Here is an 18,344-nt window from a genome sequence, read left to right on the forward strand (position 1 = left end):
CTGCAATAAATCATTCCCCAAGCTAATTTGAGCGTGGAACCCTTTGTTAAATGACATTTATTAATATCCCTGCAATTTTCTGGCATAGATTTTGATTTGTTTGCCCTCTTTTCAACAGGTTTTTGGTGTTGACCACAAATACTACAGATACCGGAAATAAGTGCTTTATTTTCACAAAAAATCTTTTTTTCACTTAAAAACTTCTTTTCCCACCTCTTCCTTGTGCTCTTTCAGAAGGACATTTTTCACTGTCTGCAAAACTGGGAAGACACAGAGGGAGAGGCAAAAGAGCCTGCTCCCTCCGGACCTGCTCTCCCCTCCCCCTCCTCCTCCTCCTCCCTCACCAGGAAAGCGACGGTGCCTCTGGGTCCTAGCTGCTCCCACTGCAGCGGCAGACCACGGAGAGCTGCCCCAGACACCTGCTGCCCTTTTCTCTCCGTGAACCTGGAGAGGAGGTTCCCCGTTGCAGTGAGCATGAAAAACCCAGACCTGAAAGGGAGGGCGTGTTTTCACAGCACCTTCTCCTCGTCAGCCTCTTTCCAACGCTCCTGAAAACCGGCTCTGAAAAGATCTGCTCTGTTCAGACAACGACTAACCGGGCTCCTCACCCAGAGCCCGAGGGTGAGGGAGAGGTCAGTTCCATGATTTGAATGACAATGGCTCCTCCAGGTTGTTTCTGCCTGATAACAGCAGGCTGCACTCCTTTTGCAGGAAAACCGTGTCATTAAGTTTGAGGGACAGGCCTTGGAGAGGCACAGAGACACAGGACCTCAGTGCGGGATCACGAAGTCCAGACTTTCTGGTTTACAAGGGAAGCTGTTATGGCCCAGAGAGGGTAAGAGTTTTGACTGAAGTCACAAAGCAGAGATGGTTTCTTCCTACTGCTCTAATGATACCTGATGCGGGGTCGGTGAGCCGAGGAGTCGAAAGAAAGATTTCTTTAGACTCTTAAGATCTGGCAGTAGTGCTCTTTTATTTAGAGAATAGTATAGAATAGCATGGGGACAGGACCCATGGGCAGTCAGAGCTTCTGCTGCCCCCGCTGGCATGGGGACAGAGCCCATGGGCAGGCAGAGCCGCTGCTGCTGCCCCCGCTGGCATGGGGACAGAACCCATGGGCAGGCAGAGCTGGTGCGTGGGGACAGGACCCACGGGCAGTCAGAGCTCCTGCTGCTGCCCCGAGTTGAGGGTTAGGGCTAAATTTAAGGCATAGGTATGTGAGTTATCTCTTTACAAGACAAAGAATATGTAAAAAAGTTAAAATGGTATCAGTGACCATATGGTCTGGCCATTTGGCGGTCCCACAACTTTTAGATAAGAATCAAACCGGATTGAGTAAATGGCAGAAGTCACCGCTTGAATTTTATCCTCGGCTAAAGACAAAGGAGGATTTGGGGGGGGGGGGGGTGGTCAGTGACATGAGGTTGCCAGACAGTAACCAACTTAAGTTCTTGCCTCTGGCATTGATTAAGAGCTTCTAGAGATAAGACCATCCCCCCTTCTTCCTGGCACAGAGAGGGAGGCATCTTCACAGATAGAGGTTTCCCTTAGAAATGTAAATGTTTCCCAACAAAGGGGCAAACAAATTCCACTCCTTGGAGCCTGAATCTCATCTGTAGTTTTAAAACTAACCAGCCTAAAAATCCTCATCATAAACCATTTTAAAATTAAGCAGCCTAAAAATCCTCATCAATACCTTTCTTGGCTTCCCTTTCTGCTCTTTTCTGTGTGGGGGTTGTGGGGACGTGAAGGGGCACATGGCTCCAAAAATCTGATTTTTACCTTTCCTCATTTGCAGCCAAGAATTATATTGCTGGGCTTAAGATCTTTCTCAATCATTCAATAAATATTTATTAAGTGCTTACTGAGTGTCAGGCATTGTGCCAGGACCTTTTTTCATTGTCCCAATTAAATAAACATGATTTATGTCCTTCTGAAGCTGGTAGGATGAGGCCCTAGGCCAGTTGCTATATGCACAAAAAATGCCATTTTATATTTTCTGGTGCCTGGCACCCCACACTTTGGCCCCAGTCACAAAGACCCCCACTGGTGTCCCTTGAACCAAGACGGTCTATGTCTGAGACCTCGGCCTTGGAGCCCTGCAGAGGCGGTCTGCAGAGTCTCGCATCCCTGTAACCTTGCAGTGGACGGGGGCAGTCCTCTTCCCTGAGCACGGTGGAGGACGGGATGGTCCGAGATTGGCGTACTTGCGCCAGCCCCATCTCCACAGTGTGAGGGACCTGGCTAAGCTCATTGGGGGTGTCCCCTAAATTCTTCCGACTTCTAGAGGTGAGCAGCCTGATGCTTAAAGGAGGGGAAGGGAAGGGAAGATGGATGCTCTGGCCTATAGGGGGTCAATACCCTTGGGTCCCACCTGGAGGTATGAAAACTTAAATTCAACAAATGTCTACAGAGTGTCTTCCACAAGCCGGTCACAGGTCTAGGTGCCTGTACATAGCAGTGAGCGAAACAGGCGAAGATCTCTGCCCTTGTGGAGTGTTCATATGAACGTGGAATGTACGTATAAATGTGGAACATACCTATGGACATGGAATGTACGTATGAACATGGAACGTATGTGATGAGGATTTTTAGGCTGCTTAATTTTAAAATGGCTTATGATGAGGATTTTTAGGCTGGTTAGTTTTAAAACTACAGATGAGATTCAGGCTCCAAGGAGTGGAATTTGTTTGCCCCTTTGTTGGGAAACATTTACATTTCTAAGGGAAACCTCTATCTGTGAAGATGCCTCCCTCTCTGTGCCAGGAAGAAGGGGGGATGGTCTTATCTCTAGAAGCTCTTAATCAATGCCAGAGGCAAGAACTTAAGTTGGTTACTGTCTGGCAACCTCATGTAACTGACCCTCCCCCCAACAAATCCTCCTTTGTCTTTAGCCAAGGATAAAATTCAAGCGGTGACTTCTGCCGTTTACTCAATCCGGTTTGATTCTTATCTAAAAGTTGTGGGACCGCCAAATGGCCAGACCATATGGTCACTGATACCATTTTACCTTTTTTACATATTCTTTGTCTTGTAAAGAGATGACTCACATACCTATGCCTTAAATTTAGTCCTAACCCTCAACTCGGGGCAGCAGCAGGAGCTCTGACTGCCCGTGGGTCCTGTCCCCACACACCAGCTCTGCCTGCCCATGGGTCCTGTCCCCATGCCAGCGGGGGCAGCAGCAGCGGCTCTGCCTGCCCATGGGCTCTGTCCCCATGCCAGCGGGGGCAGCAGAAGCGGCGGCAGCAGAAGCTCTGACTGCCCATGGGTCCTGTCCCCATGCTATTCCACACTATTCTCTAAATAAAAGAGCACTACTGCCAGATCTTGAGAGTCTAAGAAATCTTTCTTTCGACTCCTCAGCTCACCGACCCCGCATCAGTATGTATGAACGCGGAATGTACACTTGAATGTGAAAGGTACATATGGTGGCTTCCAGTGGATTCACTGATAACTCAGTCCAGAGAAAGAATGAGGCGCAGGACGGGCCCCTGAGGCTGCTCACCAGGATGGAGTAAGGGAGAGGTAATGTGGGTTTCCAAAGGAATACTTTATTTACCTTCCCAACTTTTCTGGGACTCTGATTTTTGCTGTGCTCTTAACATTAGCAGGAATTGCCAGTGTCTTTCCTTGAAATTGAGAACTCTGACCTCCTGACAATCTCCCGTAGCTATGGGCAGCAGGAGGGAGGACCAGCCCACCCATGGCACCTTACTTTCATCCTTCCAGAAGGTGGGGCCTCTTGGTGACTGGGGCCAATGTATCAAACTGGTTTCTGCCATCAGTCTTTTGAAAAGAGTATGGAAGGATGCTCCTATAACATTCTAGAACTCAGAAATGTTAAGGAACAGCATTTCCCTGACTAATCAAGTCAGAAGGCTGGAGCAGAAGCTGTTCCATTATAGCCAAGGCTTTCAACGTATGTATGGTCTTTAAACCAGCAGCCTCAGCATCAACTGGTGTGTTAGTTACATATTGTTGCTTAACAAATTATCCAAAAACTTAGTGGCTTAAAATAAGAAAAATGTATTATAGTTTCTGTGGGTCAGGAATGTGGGTGTGCTTAGCTGGGAGCCTTAGGCTCAAGATCTCTCATGAGGTTACAGTCAAGCCATCAGCAGGGGCGGTGGTCTCATCTGATGGCTTGACTCCATTGAGGGAGAAATCGACTTCCAATCTCACTCATGTTGCTGTTGTTGGGCCTCAGCCTCTCACCACATGAGCCTCCTCATAGAACTGTTTCATAACATGACAGCTGGCTTCTCCCTGGACAAACGATCCAAGAGAGAGTGACAGATCACCCAATATGGAAGCCAAAGTCTTTGTATAACCTAGAGTTGGAATTGACATCCCATCACTTCTACCAGAATCTATGTGTTAGAAGGAAATCAGTAAGTCCAGCCGACACTCAGGGGAGGCAATTACACAAGGCCTGCCACGAGGAGGTGGGGATGATGACACGCCATTGAAGAGGCTGCCCACTACACCTGGACCCTTGTTAGAAGTGCAAATTGCCAGGCCCCATCCGAGACCTATTGAATCAGGAACTCTGAGCACTGGGCCCATCTTACAAGCTTCATCACCTTCTAGGTGATTCCGATCCACACTGAAGTTTGATAACCATTGTCTTAGAGTCAGCGTTGGCAAACTGCAATTAGGCTTTGTGGGTGCTACTCTCTCTGTCCTAACAACTGAATTCTGCCATATAATGGGAAAGTAGTCATAAGAAATATGTAAACAAATGGATGGGGCTGTGTTCCAATAAAACTTTATTTACAAAAACAGGCTGTCTTAGTTTGGGCTGCTATAACAAAATACCATAGACTAGGGGGCTGAAACAGCAAATATGTATTTTTCACAGTTCTGCTGGCTGGGAAGTCCAAGATCAAGATGCTGGCCCATTTGGGTCCCAGTGAGGATTCCCTTCCTGGTTTGCAGACGGCTGCCTTGGCAGGGAGAGAGAGCTCACAGCCCTTCCTCTTTTTATACAGCCCCACCCTCCTGATCTCATCTAACCCTGAGCACCTCCCAAAGGCCCCGCCTCCTGATACCATCACATCAGGGTTAGGGTTTCAGCATTTGAACTTGGGGGGATGCAGCCATTCAGTCCAGAGCACAGGCAGTGGGTGGGATTTGGCTCCCCGGCCGCAGTTTTTCCACCAATGTCTTAGAGTAGCGGGGAAGTTTGGTGTGATCAGAGTTGGAGGGGGTTAACTCCATGTTTCTTTTTTTAACTAGGAAAAACTGTTTTCTCTCTTTCCTTCCAGGCTGGTCTGAGATGATACAGACTCCCCAGGTCCTGAGTGAGTACCACGACACCACGAAGGGTTGTGCATGTGCTTGAGTCTTCTAATTTTACTTTTTGTGGCTCTCCAGTGAATCACAAGCTCTTTGAGATAGTATAAGATGGAGGTTAGGGACGTGGGCTTTGGAATCAGACAGATGTGAGTTCGAAACCTGACTCTACCAGCACTGGGAACATGGTAAGTCACTTTGCCTCTCTGTGCCTCAGTTTTCCCATCTGTGAAATAGGATAATAACAGCGTGTAACCTGTACTGTTATCACAAGGAGTTGTTCCAATTACCTACTATAAATGACCTCCAAATTTAGCAAGTTAAAACAACAGCCGGGCAGGTCTTTTGCTCCAGTGGTGTGATCTGGGGCTGCAGTCATCTGTAGGCTGGACGGGGCTACATCCAAGATGGTTTCCTCTGTCACTCAATGCGGCTGCCAGTTGTTGCTGGCTGTCAGATGGAAGCTCATCCGGGCTGTCACTGGAGCACGCCGGTTGTCTTCCATGTGACCCCTCCATGTGGCTTGGTGTTCTCACAACATGGCCTGGTGGCTGGGTTCCAAGAGGGAACATTCCGGTGCATACAAGTCTCAGAAGCTCCCCAGTGTCACTTCTGCAGCAAATCCTGAGACTAGCTCTGTTTCAGGAGTAGGAGGGCAAAAAATTCACTGGCCTCTTTAAGCCACTGTAAGAGTAAATGAAATTAATCACAAGAAATGCTCATCATGGAGCCTGGGATATGGCAGATGATAAATATTAAGTTCTTGTATTAGGAAGCAGCAACTCTCTTGCCTGGCTGTGTCCTGCACAAGGGTTTACTGCTTGCCGCTCGTCTTTTGTCAGTCAACCAGTGTTTCTCCAGGCCTGCTGGATGTTTTTGGAAGGTCAGAAGCAGGAAGCCTCTCCTCTCTAAACTGTTCATGACCTGGTCAGTTTCCTACATCAGTTCTCAAAAAGCTCATTTCCCGAGACCTCTGCAGGCCAAGTGCTCCTCCCCCACGAGCCATGTGCTTTTCAAAAGCCAGAGAGAAAAGAGGGGAGAGGCTGCCGGAGGGTGTTCTGAGGGATTTGATTGATTCCAGGGTCTTGGCCCCTCTCAGCTGCTGAGATACGGATTCTCAGCCTGTGGGTAGATGGAGGGCCAGAGAAGACTTCAAAGAGAGGAAGCGCCCCTCATGCCAATCCTCCTTATTGGAGATGCTGGGAGGTTCATCTCTCCGTTTAGAGCCGCGGGCAGGGGGCATGGGGCCATGCTGATTATTCAGTTCCCATTAGGATACATCCTTTTGAGATTAAGCAACCCCCAAATTTTGCAGCCAAAGAAAAAGAGGGTTGTATTTGGAAAATTGATTTCAACTGGGTGTATAGGTTTATCCCAAGTTAGAATAAAGTACTAGTTGTAAAAAAGGGGCCAGGCATGTAACATGAGTTAAGTGGCAGCATGTAATGCAATAGGGACTGGTAAAGACTAGGGAAAAATGGAGAGTGAAGGCCTCATTAAAGGGGCAACCACTGTGTATTTTTACTTGTGGCCATATAGGCAATTATTGCTAAATCTTCACATTTTTAAAGAATAGCCTGAAATCCAGACTTTTAATTCAAATTTCCCATTTACAAAATGTTGCAACTAATTTAAAAATGTTAAATGGCCTGTGTTGGCCCATTAAATACACACACACACACACACACACACACACACACACACATCTGGCAGATAACCTGCAAGAGAGAGACACAGGAGACCGCACACTTTTCCTGAGCAACATTTCTCCTTATTGTTTTACTTGAGGGTCACATTACAGAAGAACTAGAACAAGGGCAGGGAGACATTGGGTATTTCTGGAATGTTATGGGACCAAATAGTTCTGAAAAAATAATACAAACTTTTATCCTTCCTTATTTAATCACAAGAAGAATGATGTCGCCTTGTGTGAGTGCTGACCTCTCAGGAAATGGTTAAACTAGTTCTGATGAGCTTCGTACAGACAGCAAAGCAGTGTCCGTGTCTTCTCAACCGGCTGTTTGAGGGCAAGGGGTCTTCTTTTTATTTTAAAGAGGAGAAAATAGTGATTCACTGAGGTTCCTTTAGGAAAGGACCGGAAGTCCCACAGAAATCCAGTTCTTGACCTGAGATAGTACTAAGAATGTCTGTGCTTGCATCCAGGTGAGTCCCTACGTGAATAAAAGAAATAATTATATGAACTGGTAAAGCTGGAAAAGCAGGATGTTTTGTGGTGGTTGCACATAAGGAAGGACTTCAAGGCGCCGAAACAATGGAGAGAAGCTCAAAGTTTTGTATGGTTTTAGCCTAGAGTTTCTAAAAGCAAGAATTAACAGCTTTCTTGCTCATACCCTCTGCGAGCAATGCTGCTCAGAAGGGGGGTTGGCAAAGGAGATGCCCTCTGGATCCTTTTCCATCCTGTGATTTTTTGGGGGGCCTAGCCAACAAAGGCCCCCCAATTTACTAACTCAACAAAATGATTTACCAGCTGTCTCTTCCCCCGGGAGGTAAACATCCAGTAAAATACATTAAATTCCTATTCTTCATTACTTGGCCTCCAGGATCATCACCCACTCCGGGCGAGCACTTATCTCAGAGGCGTGACAGCACGTTTAACGTGGCGTCTCCTTTATTACAAACGGAGCAGAAGACAGGAGCACAACCCGATGGTGATGTGTCTTAGTGCGAGGAAAATTCCACCAGCAAGAACTTGAATTTTGGACAAAGGGAGACTCGGGGTGTGTGTGGGAGCGGGGACAGTGAGATTCTTAGAGGCCTCTCAGTTTCTTCCATTCGACTCCGAGCCTTTCCCAGCATTAGACTCACTTTTGGAACTTTAGGTCCTCATAGAGCGACGGATCTTATGGGACAGTACTTCCCATATTTGATTACTTATAGTCTATCTTGAATTAAAAGCTTATTGTACCAAAATAGGGGGCTTTTGCATGGTGCTGGTGAACAGGGGGTGCTATCCTGTCACCATGACAACAGTCATTTGCATTAGAGCTCCTCAGGCCACAGTCCAATCACGTGGCCCGGAGGGACCCCTTTGAAGCCCTTGTAGTCTTTTCCCCGAGTGTGATTGCTAACATCTTCTGAACATAATCATTAACCATGTTCGTAACAGATAATTAGCTACCGTACTTAGCGTTTTCCATCCCTGAGTGCTCTGTGGAATTCCGAATGCAAGACCTAGTCTGGTGTTACTTTACCTAACCAAGTGAAATAAAGCAGTTTGGCTTCTTGAAACCTAGGAAAGTTTGCATTTCACACAAAAATATGGTGCTGACCCCAGGGTCAAGCATGTGTGTCTGTCACGTGCTCTGGGCCGTTCTGGGCCTCTGTCTTTGACCACCTCCCCAGGTTGCGCCGGCGATGCTGGGGGCTCCCTTCTCCTGTATGTGTCTCCTCTTTCCCCGCCATGTCTGCTCACTTAGTGAACTTCCAGTGCCAGCTTGTGCTTCGGGTTCCTTGCACTCACTTGCCAGGATACATAGGGATTTTTTGTTTTTCTGTTTATAGAAGTTTTCCCTGTAGATTTCTGTTTATCACCTAACATCATTCCTTAAGACTCCCAAGGCTGTGTCGTGACCCCGGGAAGCCAGGTTTCTCTCTGGGCGCAGCCAGCCGGCCCAGGAGAGTCTCAGTGCCGGGAAAAGCCTCCTCCTCTGGGTCCCCTGACTCCGTTTGATCTTTCAGGGCACACTCAGATCAGGGCAGCCAGACAAAACAGATGTTAAAAAGAGAGCGTGTGAGAGGAAAAGGACGGCAAAGAGAACACTCCAACCTCCAAGCCACGATAGAGATTGATCTTTACTAACATTTTCCCAAGGCCTTGATTAAAGCATTGCACTATTCGTATTACCATGTTATTATACAAATAGGACGCAGAATCATTAGAATGATCCAGTGTGCTGAGATGCTTTAAACGTTACCTTGCCAGGGCACCTGGATTCTAAAGATGAAGCTATAACCTTTAATAGCCTGGGCATCTCTTGGGACAAGGGTGTGGGCATGAAGAAGAAGAATATGAATCACACATCACGTCTGCTCCTTGCCCTACTAATCTTTCTTTGCCAACAAAATTGACTAAAATGAGCTTCCAGAGCTATGTGAGTGCCATATGTTCAGGACTCCAAATCAGGACCCACGGCAAAGCCATCATATGCACAGGTGGCAGACTCAATGTCTCCAAAGTCACGTGACTGAAGGAAGCCATCAAAATTCTATTCCAAAAGGGAAAAAGGCCCAGGAGAGGACGCAGAAGGTCAGCCTGCTGGATGAGGGGTTGGGGGTGCCTTGGGGAGGGGCTGTTCCATGCTGAGTACATATATATATATATATATTATGTATACGTATGTGTAATGCATATATGTAATATATATGGGTGTACATACTATATATATATAGTTTTAAAAAATGAGCCACTCAGGTCTTTAAAACAGCAGCTGGCTAGGCCACCTTTATCTCCTCAATTTGCTTTTGGATCCAGGTGCCTGGTCTCTACAACATTACAGCCCCCACCCCCATGCCTAAAAGCCCAGGAAATGGGGCCAGTCCCCTATTTGTGCTGTACTCCAGGCAAAGCTTCTATTATAATGAGCTCCCTTGTGATTCAGAAGCCAATAAACCTCTGCCATGAATACCCCCTAGTGAACCAAATTATACGTTTCTTTCTCCCAATTGATCATTGTTTTATTTAATATGCTCATACCTATCTAATGGGTGGCATAAAATTGTCATGTGTATGGGAAAAACATACTGGGCTCTGATTGTGTGTGTGCATGTGTACTTGTGTGTCAAAACTTTTCTAACGAACACTGCCACAAGTAAAGGTCCTTCTGGGATGAGGCCTTGAGAGTGGGGGCACTAAGACCCCATCCAGTCATGTTTCTGAAGGCACAAGGCAGAGGAAGTCCTTGACGTGCAGAATATGATTCCCCAAAGTGGAAGGCAGCTATGGTGCCGGAGTTAAGATCTCCTGTTCTTACACACAGTGGGGTATTTCAAGAACCTCCTTGTCATAACCTATTGGACACAGCTTCCAGGGATGAATGACAATGTGCTGGGGCAGGAATACAGCAGCTGACTGTTTGGCCAATGCATTGTTCTGCATTAATTTGACTTGTTTTTGTCCAAGCCCTGGTGGTGATGAACTCATTTAGAGTCTCTCTGCCTGCCACATGTCAGTTCAGAAATATTCCAATGTGATGCGGGGTTAGTCATGCAGTGTGGAGTCCGGGCCAGCCAATTGGATCCAATGAATTTCCATAAGCTTTATTCATTGGCAAAACTTATAAGTAGTCACTGTGACTTGAGCCAGTCAGAAGGCAGCTCATTCCTAACAGTTCGGTACCTGTGGGATGAACCGGCCCAGTCCTTGATTGGCTTCAGTCACACGAGTGTTCTGTTGCGTACAGCAATCAGTATGTTGGGGTCCGTAGGGGCACTGTCACAGCTCTGCACTGATATCCATCAGATAAACCGATTAAATCTGCATTAATCACAGGGCCCCATGCAAGTGCTGTCTGTACCCTCGAATATTGCCAGGAGGATCAATTGCTTTGTCTTAGAAAAATAAATACGTTTCTAGTATTGCTGGAAGCTATGACCTGGTGACAGCATTCTAGGATATGGGTATTATCTTTTAATTAACGAGCACTGAGGAGAAACTTCTGACCACAGCCACATGTGTGTAGGATTCAGAGGGGAGCAGGTGGAAGGAGAGACTGAGGAATATGCAGAGTCGTTTGGACGGCCTACAAGACTCCACGTTATTGGCTGTCTGAGAAGCCCTTCCCCCCTCTGTCTGCGCTAGTTCCCTTGATGTTCCTTCTTTCTCGCCTTGGGACTTTGCACTTGATGTCCTCTGCCTGGAATGTTTTGCCACCCAGATATTTGCATGACTGGCTCTTTCCCGTGTTCACATCTCAGTTTCAATGCCGCCTCCACAGGGAGACCTTCCCTGATTGCTGCATAGCAACGCCCCATTCCTTTACTCAGGACATCACACCCTCCTGTTTTCCTTCCTTCATGTACTTACTGCCATCTCAAACTCTTGTCGATAGGTTATTTGTCTGTGATGTGACTCCACTGAGTTCACCAGTGTATCCCCAGCTCTGGCACAGAGTCTGGCACACAGCAGGTGCTGAACAAGCATTGTGGAGTGAATGAGTTTCTCTGGCTCTGTAACTGTTTCTGGAGAAGTCAGTAGACTGTGGGTCAGAGGAAACGGCCCTTCACCAGAGGCTTGAAGGCCTCGAGGCTAAGCCCTGCCCCTAGCCTATGGGGTGGCTGTGGGCAAGTCAGTCAAGCTAATTGACCACATGAGGGCTCCTTAGCTCTAAGACAGTATTTCCAAATGCTGGTGTTTGGTTGAAAGGGGAGCAAATGGGTAATGGATATTTTCTGTTTTAATCGTGAGAGGTTTAACTTTGAAGGGGCTGGAGTGGGCCATGCTCTTGAAGTTCATCCTAGAATGAGATGGTAAGGGCGTGCCTGTTAGGGAACCAGCATGCAAATCGTTTAATAGTTCCCACACATTTAACAGACATCCTGTCAAGATTCTCATCTGGGAGGTTGGTTTTCTCTCTTTGGTGACCTGTGGCCCAATGAATATTTAACAGGCAGTAAAATTAGATTATTAGTAAATGAAAGAATGAACACTCACCATGGACTAGTTTCTGCTAGATGCCCCACGTCCGGTTCCTCTCACGGAGCTTGTGAAGGTTGCTCAGACAAAGCTACAGGGAGAAACTAAGCTCTGAGCTGTGAGTAAAAAGGTCCCTGTGCTCCTCTCCCTGTGAGGGCAGAGCCCGCTCTTGCGTCCTGTGCTGATGTCAGCTGTCAAGCTGTCACCACCACCCCCACCCACCCCCCCACCGCCCAGGTCTTACCAAACATCAAACATGCACAGGTTCAGGACACCTAGAAAGCAGATCCATGAGGTCAGATGGCTACATTGTTCCTGGCTTTTAAAAGGCACTGCACCTTCAGGTGTTTTAAAAGGGCCCCAGCAACTTGCAAAGCAGTGGATACAAGTGGCAGAGCGCTGGGGTGCAAGCAGAGGTGTTACTCCCAAGGCTGGAGAGGGAATGTCTTGGAGGAAAACAAAACTGAGGCTGTTAACTGAGAACAAGAACAGGAAAATCAGCCCCATGTAAATTCTTCAGAGAAAAGAAGATGCGATTTTCCATAGAAGTTTTGGAGCGGTAGTTTTGTTTCAATAGACATGAGTTGTTCTGAAGCAATTTTCGGATATTATAGCTCATTTCTCACGTAGCAACCCTCCAACCTGCTCCACCACATACCTCTGCCAGTCAGGAGTTTTCCTGTGTTTTACAAGAAAAATACATTTTTTAAAAAAATATCCAGTCAGCCTATGTTCCTTAGGAAATTATTTTATTGGAGGGTAAAACATGATACTTTTACTGAAAACTGTTTTGTTTTTTAAAATTGATTTTTCATGCACGTGTATTAAGTTTCTGGCTATGATAAGCCTTTCACTTGTACTAGACCATTGCTCCTGCAAGGAACACCTAGAAAATGTGGACAAAGTACAAAACAATGTTTATTTGAAAGCATCAGAGAGATGCCAAGCTTGCTGTGATTTGAAGGGCCAGATTCTGGAAAGAAGAAAGGCTCATTGAAATAAGCCCATTTTTCGCATGCTACTTTCTCCCTGGGATATTTTACGAGTATAGACATGGACAAGATGCTGAGAACCTGGGCAAAGGTTTGGCTTCTAAGCATCAGAGAAGACTTCTGAGCTTTTAGTAATCCCATAAAGCTGGAGAGACAAAAATTAGAGTCCAGGTTTGCAAGAAAACCAGGAGTTAAGTGTCCAAGAACCTGGAGAGAAGTGGATCAGATACTGCACTGGCTTTTCCTTTAAGACATTTGCTGATTATTATCTGTAGGGTAAACAAACAGAAAGCTGCTGAACCAGAACAGAATCTTAATCAGTGCTGTGGAGACAAAGCGTGAGTTCAGGGCCAATTAGGAAGGAGGAAGCATAGGAAACATCCCAGATTCTCAGCTGGGACTCTTGGGAGGGTTAATCCCCAGGAGTGGGGAGGAACTAGAAATACAGAGAGCCTAATAAAGACTGAAAACAACTCCTGAGCAAGATCAGATCCTGACTGGGTTGAGGTTATGTGCCTCTACGGTGTCTAGCAGAGAATAGGAAGCATCTTCTCTGGCAGGATATAACGTAGAGACAGTATAGGTTTTCATGCTCAATCTTCAGCGTTCAGTAAAGAAGGATATGTCATACCAAGAGAAAAAAATAGACTCTAGAAAAATAGACCAAGAAGTGACCCAGACATAGGAATTATCACACATTGACTTTTAAATAACTCATTAATTCTTCAAGAAAATAGATAACAAAATGAAGAATTTCACTGAGAATAGAATCTATATAGAAAAGCACCAAATGGAAATTTTAGAAATGAAAAAAACCATACACCCGAAATTAAGGGCTGAGTAGATGAGTGTAACAGTAAGTAAGACACAGATAAAGAGAGGGATTAGTGAGCTGTGCAGTAGGTGAGTAGAAATATCCATTCTGGAGTGTGGAGGAAAACAGATGGAAAATATATGGACAAGTGTAAGAGACATGTGGAACATGGTGAACGGACCTAACACCTGAATTCCATCAGCAGAGAGAGAATCAGGTAGAAGAATATTTGAAGAGATAATAGTCAAGAATTTTCCAAAACTGATGAAGGACATTAAGCCATAAATTAAAAAAATTGCTGTAAATCCAAATAGGATAAATATAATGAAAACCACGCTTAGGCATATTATGACAAAACTGATGGAAACCAAAAACAAAGAGAAAAATCTTTAAAGTAGTTGGAGAAAAAAAGACACATTTCCTCTACAGGAACAAGCATAAGACAGTCAGTGGAATTCTCAACAGAAACAACGGGATCCAGAAAACAATGTCATGAGATACGTAAAGTGCTAAAAGAAAATAATTGCTGAGATAGAATTTTACATTAAATTTTTTTTCGTAAGTTCAGGCCAGAAAAAGATATTATAGACAAGTAAAGAACTGTATTTCAGTATCAGAAAGACACCTAATGACATTTAAAAGAACAGTCGAAAGGCATGAACAGATATTTCACAGGAGAAGAAATGCAAACGGTGAGTTAACATATGAAAAGAAGAAGAAAGTAAAGGGTCAAAATAAAACTATTCTCAGCTCCAGAGCATATTTTCATAATTCATGAGATCTGGGGGATGGATGAAATAATAATAGATGCTGCACCAGACCTTGAATTATGAAGCCAGGAAGACAGAGCTTTATTGTTTCATATGGGGAAGAACATTTTTTTTTTTTTTTTTTTTTTTTTAAAGATTTTATTTTTTCCTTTTTCTCCCCAAAGCCCCCCGGTACATAGTTGTGTATTCTTCGTTGTGGCTTCTTCTAGTTGTGGCATGTGGGACGCTGCCTCAGCGTGGCCTGACGAGCAGTGCCATGTCCGCGCCCAGGATTCGAACTAACGAAACACTGGGCCGCCTGCAGCGGAGCGCGCGAACTTAACCACTCGGCCACGGGGCCAGCCCCTCGGGAAGAACATTTTATCCCGTTTGCCTTACTATGAGGAAGCACAGGGCCAGAGGTTCAGCCACTTGCCCAAATTTAAGAAGGTGAAGGTGGTAATAAAACTCATACTTTACGGGCCCTGTGGTCTCGGACCATTCATCCCTTTGACTCTTCTACTGTTACTGGGAAAAGGCAGAGTTCGACATTGATCCCCGTCCTCGCGGGAGTTACGTGCCAATCGTAGGAAACAGACGACAAACAAACAAGTGATAAGTATTTTGAAGGAAAATGAAGCAGTTAAGAGGATAGGAAGACAAGAAATTACCTTTTTAGATAAACTGATCAGGGGCCTCCTTTCAAAGGAGGTGGTGTTTGAGCAGAGATCTAAGCGAAGTGAGGGAGCAAGCTGTTTTTTAAATATATTTGGGAGAAGAGCATGGTAGGCTTCAAGCGACGAGGCTAGCATGAGTGGAGCAGAAAGGGCGAAGGGAGAGTGCGGTCGGGACAGTCCTGCGAAGCCACGGTCAGGACTTCCAAGTTCACTTTCAGGGTGGGGCACTTTGGAGGACTTTGAGCAGAGAAGTAACAGGATTTGACCTAAGTTTTAAAATAATTACTCTGACTGCTATGGGGAGAATAGAGAGGGCTAAGAGTGGCTTCAGGGACACCATTTAACAGGGTGCTGTATCAGTTCAGGTAAGGCAGTGACTTGGACTAGGATGTAGTGGTGAGTTAGTGAGAAACAGTTGTATTTGGAACAGATATTTAAAATAAAGCCAGTAGGATGTATTAATGGATTATTTGTGTGCGATGAGGGAAAGAGAGGGGTCAATGAAGAGTCTAAGGTCCTTAGGAACTGAAGGAATGGAGGAGAAATTCTGCATTTACAAAACACTGGGTAAATACTGATACAAATGAAGACACTAGGAATCCAGGACTTAACAGTGGTGTGAGTGGGGTGTGGCCGGGAAAGCTCCTGCGCTCCCTCCATATGCTAGTTTCATTGCCTTTTTGGCGTTGGCTGATCTTGTCTTTCTACTTTGTGAGGCGGTTGGGTTTTTTGGGAGGGATTTAGTATTTCTTTCCTTTTTTCAACTGAGACGTAGTTGACGTATGACGTTGTGTAAGTTTAAGGTGTGCAACGTGTTGATTTGATACATTCATATACTGCAATATGGTCACCCGTAGCGTTAGCTCACACCTCTGTCACGTCACGTAATTATCACTTCTTTTTTGCGGTGAGAGCAATTAAGATCTAGTCTCTTAGCAACCTTGAAATATAGAATACTGTATTGTTGACTATAATCACTATGCTGTGCCTTAGATCTCCAGAACTTACTTATCCGCTAGTTGCAAGCTTGCACCCTTAAAAAATATCTCCCTAGTTCCCCCACCTCCCAGCCCCTGGTACCCACCATTCTATTCTCTGTTCCAATGAGTCCAGCTTTTTTTAGATTCCACATATAAGTGGTATCACACAGTATTTGTCTTTCTCTGGCTGAGCATAAAGTCCTCAAATTCCATCCATGTTGTCACAAATGGCAGGATTTCCTTCTTTCTCATGGCTGAATAATATTCCGTTGTATGTATACACCACATCTTCTTTATCCATTCACCCGTTGGCAGACATTTAGGTTGTTTGCATATCTTGGCTACTGTGAATAATGTTGCAGTGACATGGGAGTGCAGATATCTTTTCGATATCCTGTACTCATTTCCTTTAGATATATACCCAGAAGTGGGGTTGGTGGATCATATGGTGGTTCTATTTTTAATGTTTTGAGGACCCTCCTTACTTGTTTTCCATAGTGACTGGGCCAATTTACATTCCCACCAACAGCGCACAAGAGTTCTCTTTTCTCCACATCCTCAATATTTTCTCCCATTCTATAGGTTACCTTCTCATTTTGCTGATTGTCTCTTTTGCTGGGCAGAAGCTTTTTAATTTGATGGCGTCCCACTTGTTGATTTTTGCTTTTGTTGCTGTGCTTTGGCGTCATATCATTGCCAAGACCAATGTCGAGGAGCTTCTTCCCTACATTTTCTTCTAGGAGTTTTCAGTATCAGGTCTTATGTTTAAGTCTTGAATCCATTTTGAGTTAATTTTTATGAGTGGTGTAAGATAGGGGTGTTTTTTTGTTCTCTTCTAGGAATTGTCACTGCCTGATCTTGGCCCACAGACCTTGAGACTAGGTCCAGATTTTACCACCAAACTGACCATCCAGGGGTTCCAGGACTGGTCTCTGGACCTTTGCTTTGAATGCTGCAGAATTCCCAGAAGAACCCACAACTGAGATCTGGCTGACAGGGATGGAGCTCCAGTAACTCACCAGGGAAGACACCTGCTCCTCTTACTGCAACTGCAGGATGATATAGACAGGAGTGTCCCCAGCCACTCTGAGCACACCTAACAGGTCTGCGGTTTAAGCCAGTCAAGGTTCGTCCATGGAGCTGGGAGTAGGGTCAGTTTTTCCCAATGCATATGGTGAAGGTAGATACTTGAATGAAAATCAAACTTCTCTTTCCAAGAGGTAGGGGAAATGTATGCTGAGTTGCCTGAACAGAAAATGCACCCTTAAAAAACATCTTCCAGGTTCCCCAACCCTCAGCCCATGGTAGCCATCACTCTACTCTCTGTTTCAGTGAGTTCTTTATATCTTTTGGATATTAAACTTTTACCTGATATATGGTTTGCAAATATTTTTTCCCATTCTATAGGTTACTACAAGTGGGGAGAGAGGCTGCATACTCAGGGGACAGGTAGAGAGAAAAGAACTTTGGGGCATCTGTGGTCCGAGAACAATGACCCATCCAAGGACAGTTATTGGGAGAATATGATGTCGACAATCAATTCTGAGCTCACTCATAGTTGCACATCTCCAGGGACACAGACTTAAGCAGAACCACATCCTGCCTTTAGATATTAGAAGGAAGTGCTGTGTATGTCTAAGTCAAAGCTAGTCCCACCAAGGAACAGAAGCTTCTCAGAAAGAATGCCCTGGTTGATCTGTTTCCAGCCATCTTAGAAACAAGCCATTCCTCTTTCTGACTGATGGCAGTACTACTCCTGCTTCTGGTTTAGAGAACAGAGCTCAGAGATGGGAAATGGACTGGTCTCTCCAAATGCGCATCATAGGTCATGCCGTGTTAGAGCTGAGATGGATCTCAGAGGCTACTCAGTCCGATCCTTTAATGAGACGAAAAGGAGGAAAAGGCCTAAGTAGAGTCTAGATACAAAATTACATATACATTTGAAGACTTATTTAACCTCTCTGGGCATACTATATGACTATTCGTCTTCATCATTTGTTATTTCTGCTGGATCCATACCTGAATGAAGGGAAACTAGACCCTTATGGTCTACATGCTTTGTCCTTTCCTGTCAGTCATTTACCAATTAGAAAAATGTTCATTGAATACCTATCACACATCTGGAACTGTCCTCAGCTGAGAATACGGCAGTGAACATGACAGATGTGGAGCCTGCCATCAG

General features: G+C 45.3%; 1 long non-coding RNA gene across 2 annotated transcripts; it reads left to right on the plus strand.

Moving 5' to 3' along the window:
• Positions 1-365: 365 nt before the first annotated feature.
• LOC102148572 (uncharacterized) lies at positions 366-17,536 on the plus strand. 2 transcript variants are annotated; one of them, XR_001379688.3, is made up of 4 exons: positions 366-632; positions 712-835; positions 5,271-5,486; positions 17,002-17,536. It is a non-coding gene; the product is annotated as an uncharacterized lncRNA (long non-coding RNA). The 2 variants fall into 2 exon arrangements; XR_011431847.1 differs by lacking the exon at positions 17,002-17,536 and adding an exon at positions 7,860-8,551 and having other exon boundaries at positions 388-632.
• The last annotated feature ends 808 nt before the right edge of the window (positions 17,537-18,344 follow it).

This window comes from Equus caballus, chromosome 24, assembly GCF_041296265.1.
Source record: "Equus caballus isolate H_3958 breed thoroughbred chromosome 24, TB-T2T, whole genome shotgun sequence".
In the NCBI taxonomy this organism is placed as follows: Eukaryota; Metazoa; Chordata; class Mammalia; order Perissodactyla; family Equidae; genus Equus; species Equus caballus.